At 35.4% G+C, this 6,946-nt stretch overlaps 1 pseudogene; it reads left to right on the top strand.

The window, feature by feature from the left end:
- The first annotated feature begins 6,556 nt into the window (after positions 1-6,556).
- On the top strand, positions 6,557-6,720 carry LOC123945265 (annotated as a pseudogene).
- The last annotated feature ends 226 nt before the right edge of the window (positions 6,721-6,946 follow it).

Genomic DNA, 6,946 nt, shown 5'->3' on the forward strand with positions numbered 1-6,946 from the left:
GTTAACATGTGCAAAAAAATCAACACTACAGCATATTGAAAAGAAAACCTTAATTCCTAAAAGGAGAAATTATGTATTATATTCTCTTACAACAGTGAAATGGAACCAAAATTATTAACAATGCATAAAAAATAAAAATGACTAAACTCTTATTTTTTTAACCTAATATTCTACACCAGGTCTGACTATAAATTGCAAATGAGGGCAAAATAAAGATGTTTTCAGATATATGAGAATACAAGGAAGATCAAAGGGGTTACCTAAGAACACTGTGCAGTAAACTGAGAGTTAATAATAAGAAAAAAGATAGCTTAAAATCCAAGAAGACCAATAACTTGAAATCCAGAATGACAGTTGGACCACGGGCCTTGAAAGCAATTATTCTAAATTAGAACGGTTGACTCCAAATAAACAGGAAATTATAAACTCCAAATATTTTGATTCAGCCTTGTTTAAAATTACTGGTAAAATCATATGTCATGAGGCAAAATGGTATTTAAACTAGAACTAAGAATGCAAAAAAGATTATTGACACAATCCTGTTTTAAAGATGAAGGAGAAAGTTGAAAAGCTGACAGAGGAACAAAGAGCCATAACCAAATGGGTGAAGTTTCTGTATAATTTAATTTAGGCTTATTTGTATCTTGTCATCAAGGAATTTAGTTTTTATCTAGTCTGTTTACGAGGAGGGAAAAAGAATTTCCAATGATTTTCAAATAATCCTCCCCCGTGGACTAACCTATGACCTTAGAACTGTGTATATTTGTTATTGAAAACAACACTTGTTAGACTATTTTGTCCTTAAAAATTGAATTTGCTCACCAATCCTGTATATTTATACATACAATAATTAATCCACCAATTGGGTCCTCATGGATCTTATTATAATTCATCTAAATAGTATATAAATTGCTGATTTTCTTGCAAATTAAGAAATATGGTTTAAGATTTTCTTAGAAGACATTTTGCCAATAAATCATAGTTTGTAGCAAATTCATTCTTAAAATAAAAAACAAAATTTTTCACAATTCCAAATAATTTATTGTCAAGAAGAAAGGAGAAATGGATTCCAAGCAAAAGATAGAAAAACTGAAGACTTGGTTAATCTTAGTTCATGGTGAACAAAGCATATGGTTCTTCTTCCAAAAGGAAAAAAAGAATGGCAACTACAAATCCAAGGGGAAAAAAATGCAACTATAAAAGAAAGTCCTGGTTCAATTATGAAACAAATTACATTTTTTTAATTAATTGTGAACATTCAGTGGAATACAAAAAAAAAAAAAAGCCATACTTTGGACTTGGATATTTAATATTTGGTTAAATGGACATAACTTTGGACCCACAGAGAGAGAAATAAAATACTAGCATGCTCCCTGCCTATGTGGTAAGTAACATAAATAAATAAATTTATGTGGTTGTACTACTATATATAAACAACATAAATCTTTGGTTCAAATTATAGAAAAAGCTGATAAGGAATCATTCTTTAAATGGAGTTACAGATCAAATTTACAATGTGAAATTTAAAAACTCATTGGTAAGTATGGGGAATGATAAAAAGGGGGAGGGTTATTACTGTTCCAAAATAGGAGCCAAGAAGCATATTTTTAAGTATAATCTTTAAAGGTATAATGCAGGAGCACCTGAGTGGCTCAGTGGGTTAAGCCTCTGCCTTCAGCTCAGGTCATGATCTCAGGGTCCTGGGATCGAGCCCCACATTGGACTGTCTGCTGCAGCAGGGAGCCTGCTTCCCCCTCTCTCTCTGCCTGCTTCTCTGCCTACTTGTGATCTCTCTCTGTCAAATAAATAAATAAAATCTTTAAAAAAAAAAGGTATAATGCAAACTGATAAAAAGAACTACCAAAAATTAGCATAAAGTCCTCAGTCCCACATATAAGTTCTCTAGGGCAATGACCAGTGACCTTCACTGACACTACAGCAAAGCCTGCTGGTTGATAACCATCCATAGCCACAGAGCTTCCAGCATGGATAACCGAGTATCACCAGAAATTTGAGGAGAATCTGTAACATCAAAGAGAAAGACCAAGAGTTAAAAATAGATGTGAACTCTCGAGAAGTGGAGAAATGCAGATAATTAGAGAAATCTAACTTTAATTAACATTCTTAGAGGAAAATTGAAAAAGTGTACAAGTAACAACAATCAGAAAATTTAAGACCTTTTAAAGTTTTTATTTATTTATTTTAGAGAGAGACACATGCACTCAGATGCAAGAGAGGGAAAGAGAGAGAATCTCAAGCAAATTCCTCATTGACCATGTGGCCCCACCTGGCACTTGATCTCAAGACCCTGAGATCATGACCTGAGCTGAGCACTCAACTGACTGAGCCACCCAGGTGCCCCAAGACCATTTAAAGTTTAACAAGATGAATGCTGAAATAAAATAATTTCAAGTTATAAGATAAAGTTGAATATATCTCCAAAAAGCAGAAGTAAAAGATAAAAATGCAGGAAATATGCAAGGAGTAGAGAGATGACATTGAAGTTCAATTCAGATATATAGAAAACCAATCCAGAAAAAAAGAAAGAAAAAAAAAAAAGAGCAAGGAACTCAAAGAAGAGGAACTTATAAAAGGAATAATATTACTGAATTTCTCAGCGCTAAAGGGCCTGGCATCAAAGTAAGATGATTCACCAAGTTCTAAGATAAAACAGAAAAGATCTACATTTAGGTTTACTACCTGGCATTTTCAAAATGCCAACATTAAAGACAATATCCAGGAAACTTTCAGAGAGAATCTGATGCTAAGAATAGTCTCCTTTGAGAAGCAGGAGCCATGACACTGAAAAACATCCAAGACAAAAGTAAAACCATCTGATAATAGTGGCTCTGTGGTGAATAAAACTTATATAAAAACAACTTATCTGAAGTTCTGAGTTTTCAGTGAGGCATAGAAAAGAATTATGCTTACAAAACAGAGTGTAATTATCAGTTTTGACAATTCCAAAATATACTGGAGAGAAGATAGAAGTGAAATGTGGAAGGGTTTGTAGGAAGGATAAGGGTGACAACATTCCATTCCTAAATATGGGGTAGTTGAGCATTAATGTCAGTGATAGATAGGACAAGTGGCATCTGCGTGGTTCAGTTGGTTAAGCAGCTGACTCTTGGCTTCAACTCAGGTCATAATCTCATGGTGGTGGGATCAAGTCTCCTCCAACCCCCAAACCCCAAGTCGGGCTCTGTGCTCAGTGGGGAGTCTGCTTCAGATTCTCTTTCCCTCTCCCTCTGCCTCCAGCTCACACGCTCTCTCTCTCTCTCAAATAAATAAATAAAAACACAGACTGAAGTAAAATGAAGGAATTAAAAATTGTGATATAAGTCTATTATCAAGAGAGAGAAGGGGAAGATAGAGTTAGTATAAAAGGACCAAATCCATATCTATCATAGCAAGTAGTCAACAGCACATGTCTAATGTTGTTAAGTCAAGAAACAGAGATATATCATTTAGAGGAATGGAAGTAACCACTAAAGAAATTAAAATAAAATAGCTGGGGCACCTGGGAGGCTCAGTGGGTTAAGCCTCTGCCTTCGGCTCAGGTCATGATCTCAGGGTCCTGGGATAGAACCCCACATCAGGCTCTCTGCTCAGCAGGGAGCCTGCTTCCTCCTCTCTCTCTGTCTGCCTCTCTGCCTACCTGTGATCTCTCTCTGTCAAATAAATAAATAAATAAAAATCTAAAAAAATAAAATAAAAAATAAAATAAAATAGTTACTTCTCTAGAGTAGGACAAAGAACAGGGAACTTTGGCTTATCTAGACTTTTTTTTTTAACCAACAGATAATATTCTATCTTGATATATTAAGGGAAAGTTGTATAATAATTATTTAGGTTTAGGGAAATACTTAAAAGAACAGGTTAAGTGCTTATTCTCCAGGTGTTAGGACAGAGGAAAGAACTACTAAAAGGAATAAGCAGCACGATTCCTGAGGTTCAGACAGAAATGAAAATAATTCCAATTCTACCTGCTGGAAAGGATAGATCTTGTAATACATGAGCAACAGGTAAAACCCTCAGAAGGCGTAATGGGACTCGATGAGCCCTACACTAAAACCTTCTCTGGACTCAACAAATCCTCAAAAGGCTCATAATAATCCAATGAATTCCAAATAATTAATAATAAGCTATGTGCATAAACAAAATCAACTATTTAAAGAAATATCACAAAATGCAGCAACCAAGAATGAAAAGTTCATTATGTTTGGCATCCAATCCAAAAATTACCATGCATGCAAAAAATGAGTAAAATATGACTCATAATCAGGAGAAAAAGCAATCGATCAAAAAAGACCCAGAAAGAACAGAAATTTTATTATGGAGCTATAGGAATTGAAGAGCTGTTATAAATATGTCCCATTTGTTCAAGAAGGTAGAGGAGAGCTGGACGTCATGTGAAGAACAACAGGAAATACAGAAAAAGGAAAAATGGAACTTCTGGAAAGGAAAACTACAGTAATGAAGACATCGTGGTATTGGCATAAAGGGAGACATAGAGAAAGATGAAGCAGAGGAGAGCCCAGAAACATAGATTCTCATGTATCAAGTCAACTGATTTTCAACAAAGATTTTAGATTACTCCATGGGCAAAAGAGAATTGTTCCATAAACAGTACTGAAACAATTATATAGAAAAATAATTTGATGCTTTCCACCAGCATACACAAAAAGTAGCTTAAATGAATCATCAAATAAAGTTAAGAGCTAAAATTAACAATTCCCAGGGGAAAAAAAGGAGAAAATCTTTGTGATCTTACAACAAAGATTTTTATTGATACAACAGAGAGAAGCACAATCCATCAGAGGGGGGAAAAAAACAGAGAATAGAAATCAACATGAAAGATTTCTTCAAAAGATGATGGCAAGGGAATGAAAAGACAAGCCATGGACTAAGAAAAAATATTGACAAAAATATGTCAAGATGTATATCAGGTTTCTATCCAGAATATATGAATAGCTCTTAGGATTCAATACTGAGAAGACAACCTAATAAAAATAGGCTTGATTTTTAAAAATGTGAATAGACATTTCATTGAAAAGGATAGATGAGTGACAAATAGGCACATGAAAAGATGTTCAACATCATTGGTCATTAAGAAAATGCAAATTAAGTTGTGCCTGGGTGGCTCTGTGGGTTAAAGCCTCTGCCTTCGGCTCAGGTCATGATCTCGGGTCCTGGGATCAAGCCCCGCATTGGCAGGGAGCCTGCTTCCTTCTCTCTCTCTCTGCCTGCGTCTCTGCCTACTTGTGATCTCTGTCTGTCAAATAAATAAATAAGATCTTTTTTTAAAATGCTAATTAAAAACCATGAGGTACTACTACACACCCTAGGAGGTATCAAATCAATGTCTACCAGGCCAAGTGTTAACAAAGATGTGAGAAGAACTGATGTTCTCATGTATTTCTGGTGGGAGTGTCAAATGTATAACTGCTTTGGAAAACTTTGAAGTTAGGCATTCATTTACTGTATGAGCTGGAAATCCAATGTGTAGTTGTCTATCCAAGAGAAATTAGAACATACCCACAGAACCATTTGTACAAGAACATTCATAGGAGGTTTGTTCATAATATCAAACACTAGAAACAATGCAAATGTCCATCAACCACTGAATGGATACACAAATTGTGGCGTATCTACATGCTGGGATACTTACTCAGCAATAAAAATCAGTAACTTCTGATAGACACAGTGGCATGGATGATTCTTGAAATCCTTATGCAGAGCAAAAGAATCCAGACACGAAAGACTACATACTATATAGGGTCCTATTATATGAAATTTTGGAACAGAACAAAGAATGATAGGAGATGTGTGATTGGTTGCCAGGAATGGGGGCAGAGGAGGGAAATGATTGCAAAAGAGCACAAGGGAACTTTTTGGGGTGATGGGAATGTTCTGTATCCTGACTGCAATGACAGTTGTATGACTGCGGTATTTGTTGAAACTGATCAAACTATACTTAAGCCGGGTGCATTTTACTATATGTAAATTATGCCTTAAAATAGACTCTGAAGAATAAAAGTGAATGTCTCTAGAAGCAAACCTGAGAGTCATAGAACATTGTTTCTATACTCTTCTATACTCTTATTTCTGTGGGCATGTATGACATTGGTTTAAAAAAATTTTAAGCAGAGGGACACCTGGTTAGCTCGGTCGGTTAAGCATCCAACTCTCCATTTTTGGCTCAGGTCACGATCCCAGGGCCCTGAGGTTGAGCCCTGCATCTGCTTCTTTCCCTTTGCCTCTCCCTCTGCCTCATGCGCTCTCTCTCTCTCTCTCTCTCTCTCTATTTCTATCTCTATCTCAAATAAATAAATAAATCTCAAAAAAAAATTGTAAGGGGAGAAAAGATTGAGTTTTTACCAGATTAACTTGAACCACATCTTAATATGGTCAGCATGATTGTGTTTTATTTCAGGAAGAAAATAAATAAACTTAAGATATTACCCAAAAACCCCACAAAAGCATAATGTTAAGGTCCCATACATGAGGGCAAAAACAACCTACATGCTAAAGTCTTTCTGAACCCACCTGAGGAAGCTTTGCGCAGTGGCAGTATCGTAGCCAATGAGGTTTATCCGAGGCGCGATTATTGCTAATTGAACCCACCTGAGGCAAGACAGGACAAATGTCGAGATGCACAGTTACAATAAAAATCATATTTTAAAAAAATTATAATATAATCTTAAAGTTCTTCTAGACAAAATAAATATATAGGGATAGTCAAGAATTGCTTGGGTAAATGGTTTCTGCCTCACAGGGAAAGGAGGCTATGAATTTTTTAAATTAGTCAACTCCCTGTGATTTAATATGCCTTTGTTTGGTGGATTTGTATATATTTTATAGCAACCCCTAACAAAGTGATCTTGGTTTCAATAGATTCCTAGGAGGATCTACTGACCTTATACTGAGGAAGAGTCTTTCTATT

This window comes from Meles meles, chromosome 6, assembly GCF_922984935.1.
Source record: "Meles meles chromosome 6, mMelMel3.1 paternal haplotype, whole genome shotgun sequence".
Classification (NCBI taxonomy): Eukaryota; Metazoa; Chordata; class Mammalia; order Carnivora; family Mustelidae; genus Meles; species Meles meles.